Source organism: Prionailurus bengalensis, chromosome D4, assembly GCF_016509475.1.
Source record: "Prionailurus bengalensis isolate Pbe53 chromosome D4, Fcat_Pben_1.1_paternal_pri, whole genome shotgun sequence".
Classification (NCBI taxonomy): domain Eukaryota; kingdom Metazoa; phylum Chordata; class Mammalia; order Carnivora; family Felidae; genus Prionailurus; species Prionailurus bengalensis.
The window spans coordinates 66,762,241-66,773,810 of NC_057359.1; the positions used below are offsets into that span (position 1 = coordinate 66,762,241).

The window sequence follows — 11,570 nt, forward strand, 5'->3', positions numbered from 1 at the left end:
GCAAATATGTATCAACTTGACCATTACATACTTAATATTTGTGTGTTATAAAGACAAAACATAATTTTAATATATTCTAATTTTACCTGATACTTAACGGTCTACAGTTTATAAAACATTTCCATATGAATTCTCTTATTCAATCTTCTTAGCAACCAGTATTATGAATGAAGAAACTGAGGCTCAGAGGGGTTACATAACTTGTTCAAAGTCACACAGCTAATAAGAACCAGAGTTGGGATTCAGATCCACATGATCTGTCTCTATCATCGTAGCATGACTGCTTCACTATTGTTATTTATTTGTTAAGCATTTTGACCTCCTTAAAGAAGAGAAGGATGTTGCACATGAAGTTTGAGGCAACAGCTGTGTCCCCGGCTGTCTGAAATGCCTCCACCAGGTTTGGCAACAGCTGTCTCAGCTTGACATCTCACTGGGTTCCTGTCAGAGCCCCACCTTGGGGAATGACAAGTTTAATGAAGAAAAATCCAACCTTCCACCTGAACTCCTAGCTTTGCAAATGCAACTGACATCTGACAGGCTTGGAGGCCCTCACTGCAGGGAATGGGGTGACCCCAGCTTCTCAGCTCATAGATTATATGTTTGGCAGCTTTCTCTGCAATTGGCTGACAATATTTGTGCCCTCTCCAGATCTTACTTCCTGGTCCCAGTGCTAATTTAGATGCAATTCAAACAAACACTTACAGAGTATTTCCTATATGCCAGGCAATGGGGATATATAAAAAGATGATTAACACACCATTCCTGCCTTGGGGGCACTCAAAGTCCTACAGAAGAATCAGAAACTTTACACTGACAGCATTACTATGGAGATAATACTCATTGCCATGGCAAATGGGCCCCTATTGTAAAGAGAAACTCTAAGACTGCTCAAAAAATTAAATACCATGTTGACTATTCCCTTTGGCAGGAGCAACAAATTCAAATGCCAACAAGAATCTCAAAAGGGCTGCGGAAGGGGCACTTTGAAATTAGTGTTTGATGGGAATGCAAGCTGGTGCAGCCACTCTGGAAAACAGTATGGAGCTTCCTCAAAAAACTAAAAATAGAACTACCCTACGACTAGCAATTGCACTACTAGGCATTTATCCAAGAGATACAGATGTGCTGTTTCGAAGGGACACACGCACCCCAATGTTTATAGCAGCACTATCAACGATAGCCAAAGTATGGAAAGAGCCCAAATATCCATCGATGGATGAATGGACAAAGAAGATGTGGTATATATATACAATGGAGTATTATTCAGCAATCAAAAAGAATGAAATCTTGCCATTTGCAACTACGTGGATGGAACTGGAGGGTATTATGCTAAGTGAAATTAGTCAGAGAAAGACAAAAATCATATGACTTCACTCATATGAGGACTTTAAGAGACAAAACAGATGAACATAAGGGAAGGGAAACAAAAATAATATAAAAACAGGGAGGGGGACAAAACAGAAGAGACTCATAAATATGGAGAACAAACTGAGGGTTACAGGAGGGGTTGTGGGATGGGGGATGGGCTAAATGGGTAAGGGGCACTAAGGAATCTACTCCTGAAATCATTGTTGCACTATATGCTAACTAATTTGGATGTAAATTTTAAAAAATAAAAAATAAAATTTAAAAACAAACAAAGAAAAAAAGAAATTAGTGTTTGAGAACCAGAATCTCATTTTTTTTTACCTTAAAAAAGAAAACTGTGGGGTGCCTCGTTGGCTCATTTGGTTAAGTGTCCAACTCTTGATTTTGGCTCAAATCATAATCTCACAGTTCATGAGTTTGAGCCCCGCCTGCTTGGGATTCTCTCTCTCCCCCCCTTTCTCTCCCCCTTTCTCTCCCTCTCTCTCTCTCCCTCTCTCTCTGTTCTCCTCTCTCTCTGCCCCTCCCCTGCCATCTCTCTCTCTCTCTCTCTCCCTCTCAAAATAAATAAATAAACTTAAAAAAAAAATAAAATGGTGATCAGCATGAGCAAGGCTACATGAAACTGTGTGGTGTATTATAGGGGAAACAAGCAGAGCCATATTTTTGGAGGACAGGGTATAGGGGGTGAGATTAGAAAGCAAAATGGTAAAGAGGTTTCAATATCACACCAAAATGTTCAGAATACATTTAGAATGGAACCATAAAAGATTTATAAGCTGGGCTCAGATTAGCATGATTAGGTGTATAATTTAGGGAGTCGATGCCAGCGCAGAGGGGAGAAACAACACTGAGAGACTAGTCACAGGGAACACTAGCATGTCCCAACTGAGAGATGATAAGGGCCTGAATCAAGGAGGTGGAGAAGGAAGCAAGAGAAGAATTGGCATGACCATTCAGAAGTGAAATAGTCAGGTCAGGGTCAAAGAGGTATAAGATACCTAGTCATGTGACTGGGCACCAGGTAACTTCTGAACTGAGATAGGAAACCAAGAAGAAGAGGTGAGAAATGAGAGGGTTCGAGGAGAAGTCACTGAGTTTGGTTTAGGCTGGACATGTTCAGTGTGAAATACATACAGACACCCAAGTGAAGATACTTCATGGGCAGACAGAAAGGATAGCCCACGGATGGAGCAGGCTCACAGATTAACCCACAGGAGTACATGAAACATCTCAGGAAGAGAACATAAAGAGAGCAAAAATGTGTGAAGGACCAGGCCCTCAGAAACACTGACCTTCAAAAACAGGAAGCAGAGAACAGTCACATGAGGAAAAGGAGATTCAGAGACATCAAGGGCAGAGAAAGAGGGGTGAGCAGCAGTAGTAAATGGTATGGAGAGACCGCAGAAGATCAGTGCTAACATGGGACCTCTGGATTCCCCTGGAAATTGAAAAGTCATTAGATTTAGAGGAAAAAACAAAAACAAAAACAGGACTGGAAATAAGGTTGGCAAAATGTTGATCATTGTCAAAGCTGAGCCACAGGTACAAGGGTGTTAATTATGATATCTCTGCCTGTGTATGTGTTTGAAAGAGTTTTCCAAATAAAAAGTTGAAAAATTGAAAACAAACTAATAAATAAAAAGAATAAAATAAAATGCCATTATTGGCTTTTAAGATCAGGGTTTCAGTTGAATATTGAGTAGCAAATGGGAAACAAAGAAAAGGGGGCAGCTGGTATCTACTGTCATATTTTGAGCTTTGCTGGCAATGTGATATAGTGACGGGGAAGAACTGGGCCCTGTGCCTGTGTCATTCATTCAGTGTCACTACAGGAAACAGATGACACTCAAATTAGGATGGCTCCCCAAGGGCTTACTAAAGGGAGTATTTATAGTGTTAAGAGCAGGGTATGAGGGAAGCACAAAGGATACTGCAGTAACAGTGGGGTTTTACCACCCTTTAGCACAATGCAGCTATCAGCATGTATTTCTCCTTGGGGGGGCGGTGAGGGGGTGGCAGGGCAGGGAGGTACTGCAGGTCAGCTGGCTCAGCAGGGTCTCTGCTTTAAACTGATGTCCAGCTGGACTTGGCTTCTCTCTGCAGATCAAGATCTGGTCTCTTCCACACGGGTTCCTTCTGGGGCCCAGACTAAAGAGGGAGAAGTGGGGGGAGGCGGGAGGAAGGGAAGTTCTTCTTAAGGAGAAGGCAGAGGCACAAAAAAGGCACACAGAAACACACCATGCTTCTAAAGACCTGGGCTTGGAAATGACAAAAATAATTGGTTTCACTCACCAACCAAAGCAAGTCATACAGCCAAGCCCAAGGGCAGGGGGCAATAGACCCCTCCTTTCATGGGAGCAACTACAAAGTCACATGTAAGCAAAGAGCATGGATACCAGGAGGGACAAGGAACTTGGGCCAATGATTGAGTCTATTGCATCACATACAAGGGAGGGAGTGCTTAGCAGAACTCCGAAAACATCATGAGTAAAGGATCCCCTTGAGAGGGGCTCTGACCTTCCATCTGAGAGAACCCAAATAGACTCCATAGGGAGGGTCCAGGAGAATAACCATCCTAACCTAGCCCAGGTCTGCCCAGGCTGCTCACTCAAAGACCCACTGGGAAACCAGAAAGCCAACAGAGCCCTCTGGTGAGCTCCAGACAGGTCAGCCTACCAGGGCAGGTTGGCAGTGCAGGAAGAATCCGGAGGGATGAACAGAGGACATAGGTACTGGCCACCTACCACAAGAAGACAAAGTGAGGGTGGGCAGGCAAGCTAGTAGGAGAGGCTTAGCACTTGAACAAAACCCTCATCTTTCTCCAGTACAGCCTGGGGAAACAGGGAACCTGAGGGCTCAGAAGTTGTAGGAGATCCTCTAAGTGGCCTGCACTCCTACCCAGGGCATCTGATCCAAGGGGATCCTGGGCAGACACCAAGCCCTCAGAGAGAGGTTTTCCTCCCACAAGGAAGAGACACAGCTGGAGGTGGAAACAGGCAATTAAGACTGATTGTCTGCCTCAGCAAGAAAATCAGCCTGCGACAGCTAATGATAGTCAAGGGGAGGCTGGTGGGAGCCCAGAGCAGGCAATCAGTGCAGAGACGCCTTTGGAGGACAGAAGAAGATGCTTTGCGTCCAAGGGCTCTAGGGAGACACCTCTCCAAAGGGCTCCTTTTACTGAGGTCAACCAGCACTCCCCTGTTAGGCTAGAAGGAAGCTCTTGATGTTTGTGCTGGTTACCTTTCTGGAGACAAATTAATGTAGAATAGAATCCATGTAATAATAACAATTGACAGCAAGTTTCTAAATACAATAAATGTGTTATTTTATAAGCAAAGAATCCTTATTATTGGGAGGGGAAATAAAATGAGCCCCTCAAACTAAATTCTAGATTTTGTATGTTCAGAGTCCCAAATCAGGGCTCACTTGCTTTATTACACCATAGAAGGAGGAGGAGGAGGAGGAGGAGGAGGAGGAGGAGGAGGAGGAGAAGGAGAAGGAGGAAGAGGAGGAGGAGGAGGAGGAGGAGGAGAAGGAGAAGGGCCCCAAGAAGGCAGATGTTAGATTATAGTCTTCAAGAACATGGACTCTGGAGCAAACTGCCTGAATGCAAAGCCAGCTGAGCCATTTACTTTAACTGTGAGCCTGGGCAAGAACAAGTTACTTTACTCTGTGTCTCAGTTTCTCCACCTGTAAAATGAAAGTGACAATAAAACAGCCTAGAGGTTTTGTGAATGTGATGAGTTAATAGATATGAGCACCTAAACTGAAGACTAGCTCTCATTATTTTTAAAAATTTTTTAATGTTTATTTTTGAGAGAGAGAGAATGAGTGAGGGAGGGGCAGAGAAAGAGGGAGACACAGAATCCCAAACAGGATCCAGGCTCCCAGCTGTCAGCACAGAACCCAAAGCAGGCTCAAACCCATGAAGTATGAGATCATGGCCTGAGCCAAAGTTGGACACTTAACTGACTGAGGCACCCAGGCACCCCTAGCTCTCGTTATTATTGGCAGACTCAGGGACAGTCTCCTGCCCCAGATCCAGACACCCCTACCTTCTACCACTTCACCCTATGTCACAGGTGGGAGCCTGGGGAATAGAGTTTTCTAGCCTCTATCTGAGACTACCTTTCAGCTCGATTTCATCCCAGCACTGAGCATCTTTGAGTCAGGAGTGCTCTCATCATCTAAGGCTGGAACCCAGAGGGAATTTCCTTCCTCCATGAGAGCTGGGAGCATCCCATCCAGCTGCAGACTCAAGGTTGATGAGAACAATTAAAATATAAAAGGGGTCCTAGCTGCTGAAAGAAATCACCATTTTAGTGGAAGGTATAACAAACCTACAAGAATGACATTAGGCCAGGGAAAAGAACAGTTTGACCAAGGCAGTCATTGCCACGTGACACAATGCTTCATGAGTTGGTGTGTTTCTCTGTCTCCCTAAGAGACTTAGGGAGTCTTGACCTCAGGGTCATGAGTTCAAGCCCCACATGAGATGTAAAGATTACTTAAACATAAAATCTTAAAAACAAAATAGAAACCAGCTTCCCTAATCCAACTGCACTAGATTCTCATAAGAAGAGGAAGAGACATGGGGCACCTGGGTGGCTCAATTGGTTAAGTATCCGACTTCTGCTCAGGTCATGATCCTGTGGTTCGTGAGTTTGAGCCCCGAATTGAGCTATCTGCTGACAGCACAGAGCCTGCTTTGGATCCTCTGTCCCTCTCTCTCTCTATGCCCCTCCCCACCTTGCACTCTCTCCCTCACACAAATAAATAAACATTAATACAAGGAGGAGGAGAAGGAGGAGGAGAGAAGCAGCAGAAGGAGAAGGAGAAGGAGAAAAAGAGACACCAGGGGTATCTGTGCACAGAGGAAAGGGCAGTCAGGAAAAAAGGTCTCACCAGAAACCAACCCTGCTTTGCAACCTGTTATTAGGCTTCCAGTCTCCAGAACAGTGAGAAAATAAATTTCTGATGTTTAAGCCAAAACACAAAAACATAGAAAAGAAAAACCTGCTCTACATTGGTTTTTACATGTGTTTTGTCCTTAGTTGTGGATCCGTGGTTCTCAGTACACATAGTTTTTTTCTTCCTTTCAATGATAACACCCAGGATATATTTCAGCTCTGTCACTAACCCACTGCATGATGTGCAGCAATAATAACAGCAAGTGCATATTATGCTTAATGGGTGTCACTCACTTTTCTAAGTGCTTTATGTATAAAATTTACTGATTTAGTTGTCAGGGCAACCCATGAGGTAGGGACTTCATCTGTGGTAAATTAGATTTCTATTCACCAAATATTTTAGTTTCCCTTCCTGCAGTGCCTGTAGCAGACTTAAGCATCCCCCTCCCCATCCATCCTATTGGACTAAAGAATGACCATACATATGATTTTCTTCGGCCAATGAAATAAGGGCAGAAGTGCTATGTGTCATTTCTATGGAGAAACTTTAAAAGCCAGTGCATGCTTTGCCGTGTTCTCTTTCCACCATGTCATGATGACTGGCAACGCCCAAATAGTGGCTGCTCTGTCAGCCTGGGTCTAAAGACGTCATAGAGCAGAGCCATAGTCAATTCATGAAGGACATGGAGTATGTGTAAGAAGGAAACATTTGCTGTTGTCTGTCATCAAGATTTGGGGGAGTCATCTGTTACTGCAGCATAACTTAACCTCCTACCCTGACAATTTCTCATTTCTCGGGAAAGGAAACTGAAGCACATTTCGAGTGTGTCTGGCATTCTTGCTCCAGAGTCTGAGGTCTTAACCACTATTCTATATTACTTCTTTGAACCTCAATTCCTGGCTTATGAGCTGGGATAATCTGTGCCCTAGCTGAAGGCAACGAATGATGTTTATTTATTTACGTATGTATGTATTTATTTATTTAATAATTTTTTTAAGTTTATTTATTTTGAGAGAGACAGAGAGAGCATGAGCAGGGGAGGGGCAGAGAGAGACAGACAGAGAGAATCCCAAGCAGGCTCTGCAGGGTCAGCACAGAGCCTGATGCAGGGCTCGAACTCACAAAACTGTGATATCATGACCTGAGCAGAAATCAATAGTCATATGCTTAACCAACTGAGCCACCCAGGTGCCTCTTGAATGCTGTGTTTATTTCTGTCCCATTTATCTGGTTCACACTCTTTCCATTGCCTGCTTTTCAGCTTTGAGCATGTTAGGCATATTTATTATATAGCTGATGCTGGTTAAGCTCAAGGGAACTGAAGAGTTCAAAGCTGCCTACTGATGTTCCCATCCTGTTTATAATCAGCGATCTCTACTATCCATTTTCCCAGCTCAGGACACCCTGATGTAAAGAATTTCCAAACTTCTGACTCCTCCCCACCAGGCTTCTTACTGTTGGTGTTTGAGGAGGGATGATAATAACTGTCACCATTTATCAAGTGTCTGCTATGTTCCAACAACTATACAGATATAATTTCTAATTCTTAAAACCATACTACAAAGCAGGTAGTATATTCCCAGTCTTCTTGATGAGGAAACAGAGACCCGATAATACTAAAAGATGTCTAAGCTCGCACATCAAATATGTTTTAGGCTCCTGATTCCACTTGAGAGCCATCTGACACTAAAGTCTGTGTTCTTTCCACCAGGCTGCTCGTTGCAGCAAGCACTGCTCCAGCTGGTCTTCTGGTACATTCTCTTTCATCATTTGTGACTGTGGAGGTCTCAGAATCTTTCAGGATATTCTATGCCAAATAATATTTAAGATATTTTTGAAGACAGAAGTAAAGGGGCAGTGAGCTGAATCTAGGCAAATTCCTAAGAAAGCCTTAATGATGTAGAAAAACAGAGAGTCTTGAAAAACAAGTAAAATGGCCTAAGCACTTTGAGGTTTTTACTTAAATAATAAGGCTAAGCACAGTGCTGAGGAGTCTTTGATTCAAAGCTTTCTGAGCTCTCAACCAAACTTTAATGAAGCAAGCCTCCAAGGGAGGCATCCCAATTAGCCCTATATTCTAGATGATCAGACCAGGACTCCAAAGTCCAATTTCCTGTCCCTGGTGCTCATCTTGGAACAAAATTCTCCCTATTGTGAAGCTATGCACCAAATACCACATGTGCAAACAATGGCCTGATTGTTACAACAGGCTTATGTTGAGTCATTGATCATTGCTATGTTTCAATAAATATTTTTTCCTGATAATGAGCCAATTTATAATCTAAAGCCAGATGTTGACAGGCCTGGGCTCCTTTAAAAAAAAATGTATCATAATTATTATTATTTGATATTGCCATCTGGGACACATTATAAAAAATAAAAGGCTTTCTTGTGCTTTTGGAAGCTACTTCTTCCGGAATACTGTGTTCTCAAGACATCCCCTCACAGCATGGCCTCACAAATAGCAAGTCATTGGCATAGGCTTCTAAAAACACTTTCTCCTGCATAATCCCATTTTCACCGAAACCCCCAAATCATACTTATTCACACAGCTTATTCACACAGCTGCCATTTACAAAGTGCCTGCAATATGCCAGGCCTAATGCCAGATGCTGTGAAGAATGTGAAGCTATACAAATATATAGTCCTGCACTCACCACTCAGTTAAAGGACATTAAATAAAAATTAGTAGTATTATGTAAGGTTAAAATTTGGAAGCCATGTAGGGTATTTCCCTTTCTAGAGAGAAATAAAGGTTATGTCCACTCTGTCAAGCCTCACTATCCCCCTAAAATCAAAGAAAGGGGTGTTGACATTCTTGGAAGGAAACCTTTTTCCTCTACCCTTCTAGGTTCTTTGGCTGGTCTAAGAATCAATTAACATAGGACATATTAAAAGGAGAAAAGCAAACATACAAATGGGACCCTTAAGAATATGACACCCATAGGCAATCAGGCCACTGAGGTTTATATGCCATTCTGAGCTAAAGGAAAGCTCTAGAATGTCAACGGGGAGGAACACAACTCACAGAAAGAGGGGAAGAGCAAATGTTTGGTAAACAAATGTTTGCCTTACCCTGCAGAGCCCTCCAGGCTCTGCAGAGCTTTGCACCCCCCTTCACCCAGCAGTTAACCATTCCTAGTCCATATGCTTCATAGTTATCTCTGGTGCTAGTTCTCTTCCTGGATCAGACCCTCTATCTAAATTCTTTCAGGCACTTAAGGGAGAGGTAAAAGTTTTTTTAATCTGCCAGTATTGATTGCTTTCAGCTCAATAGAGTCCATATGCCAAAGTGGCACATTTTGTGGACAATTGTTCTGAATCCCTTCAATATGCATTGATCAGGCTTAACACTTCTTGGACCACAGTGCCAGGAAGTGGTGTTTTTGGTGTGAGAGGGAAGGAAACTGAAGTGCTAAGCCCCTTTGCAATCTTCAGTCTCCCTAGAGAGGCCTGGGCTACGTTCCCTCTAGAAAGGACCTTCTGTTTCCTGGAGTGGAACTAGGGTAGAGCCTAGGGGGAGGCCACGGGGCTATGTAGGCTGGCAAAATGCTTTCTTAAAGTTCCACAGGAAATGACATTGGGTTATGAGTTAAGAAAAAATATCAAAAACATGGTTAGTTCAGGAGACCACACAACGTGTCCTTTCAATATTCGTGTTAAACTGTAGATCAACAGGCCCATTCAAGAATTACATAATTTCTGGGCACCTGGGTGGTTCAGTTGGTTGAGCATCTGACTTCAGCTCAGGTCACGATCTCACAGTTCGTGGGTTTGAGCCCCGTGTCGGGCTCTGTGCTGACAGCTCAGAGCCTAGAGCCTGCTTCAGATTCTGTGTGTGTGTTTCTCTCTCTGCCTCTCCCCCACTTGTGCTCTGTCTCTCAAAAATAAATAAACGCTAAAAAAATTTTTTTAATTAAAAAAAAAAGAATCACATAATTTCTCATGAGAAGTTACCATTCCAGGACTTTACTACTTACTAGTAATTGGGGCTGGAACTCGGTGAGGTTGCATGCTAACTTGTACATCTGTGAGTAACAGAGATGCAAATGATTTCTGACTAGTAGATAAGATAACCCCAAAGGTTGTAATTTTATTGCCCCATAGGACAGTAAACCAATATTGTATATCTCATAATGACCTCATTCTGAAGTTCTTTTTAAAATTTCCTGTAAGTGATTTCAGCTCAGGTCATGATCTCACTGTTTGTTAGTTCGAGCCTCGCTGTGGGTTCTGCACTGACAGTGAGGAGCCTGCGTTGGGTTCTCCCTCTTTCCCTCTCTCTCTCTGCCCCTCCCCGCTGCTGCTCTCTCTTTCTCTCAAAATAAATAAATAAACTATTTTTTAAAAAATTAAAAATTAAAAAATAAATAAAATAAAATTGCCTATAAGTAGGGCTTGCTTCAGCAGCACATATACTAAAATGGGAACAATACAGAGAAGATTAGCATGGCCCCTGTGCAAGGATGATATGCAAAATTGTCTATAAGTATCTGTTTCTCATCTTACCAGTTCCCTCAATTAACGAGTTAAATAAAATCTTTGACTTGTGTTTATTCTATATTTTTGAGAGAGTCATGTTTTCAACTTTTGCAATTTATACTTTGACAGAGGCCTGCGATCAATCCAGGGATAATGAGAATCCCTCTGCCTGGCCTTGTCCTCTGGCATTTATGTACCTTGGGAGCCTCAAAGGGAGTCTACCAGGTAGGAAAGGATTCCAGTGTATGGGACCCTGGGTCCTGTCCAAATACCACCTCCATGGTATCGAATCAAGACCACAAGCAATATATTGTTAAAAACAAAAACAAAACAAAACAAAAAACAAAAACAAAAAACCAGAAGATTAAAATTCAATTATGTGCAACAAAATTAAGTAGTATTGGATAATAACCCAAAATATAAATATCCATGTGTTCATTCTGATATAAATAAATGACTGAGTAAATGAATTCCAGAAGAATTCCAAATCTTTTATATCAATACTCCACCCTTAAGGAGGAAGAACCTATCTCCCCACCTCTGAAAAAGTGGACTGCACATGAGTGCTTCCAAAGAGTACAGTATGAAAAGAACAAAAAAAGAGTAACTTTACGATAAAGAAACACGGCAAAACGTTAACTCAGCAAGGTGATCTGGGTGAACATCAACAGTGATAATATTCACCCTTGATACTATGTGATGAAAGCGCCACTTAAATTCTTTGGTCTTCCAAAAACACATACCCCCTGTCTAATCATGAGAAAACATAAAACAATTCACAACAGAGGTACATTCTGTAAAATATC

The 11,570-nt window shown here is 42.3% G+C and overlaps 1 non-coding gene across 1 annotated transcript; it reads left to right on the top strand.

Annotated features, from left to right (window-relative positions):
* The first annotated feature begins 10,680 nt into the window (after window positions 1-10,680).
* LOC122475561 lies at window positions 10,681-10,783 on the top strand. Its single transcript, XR_006295243.1, has one exon. It is a non-coding gene; the product is annotated as a U6 spliceosomal RNA (small nuclear RNA).
* Window positions 10,784-11,570: the final 787 nt, after the last annotated feature.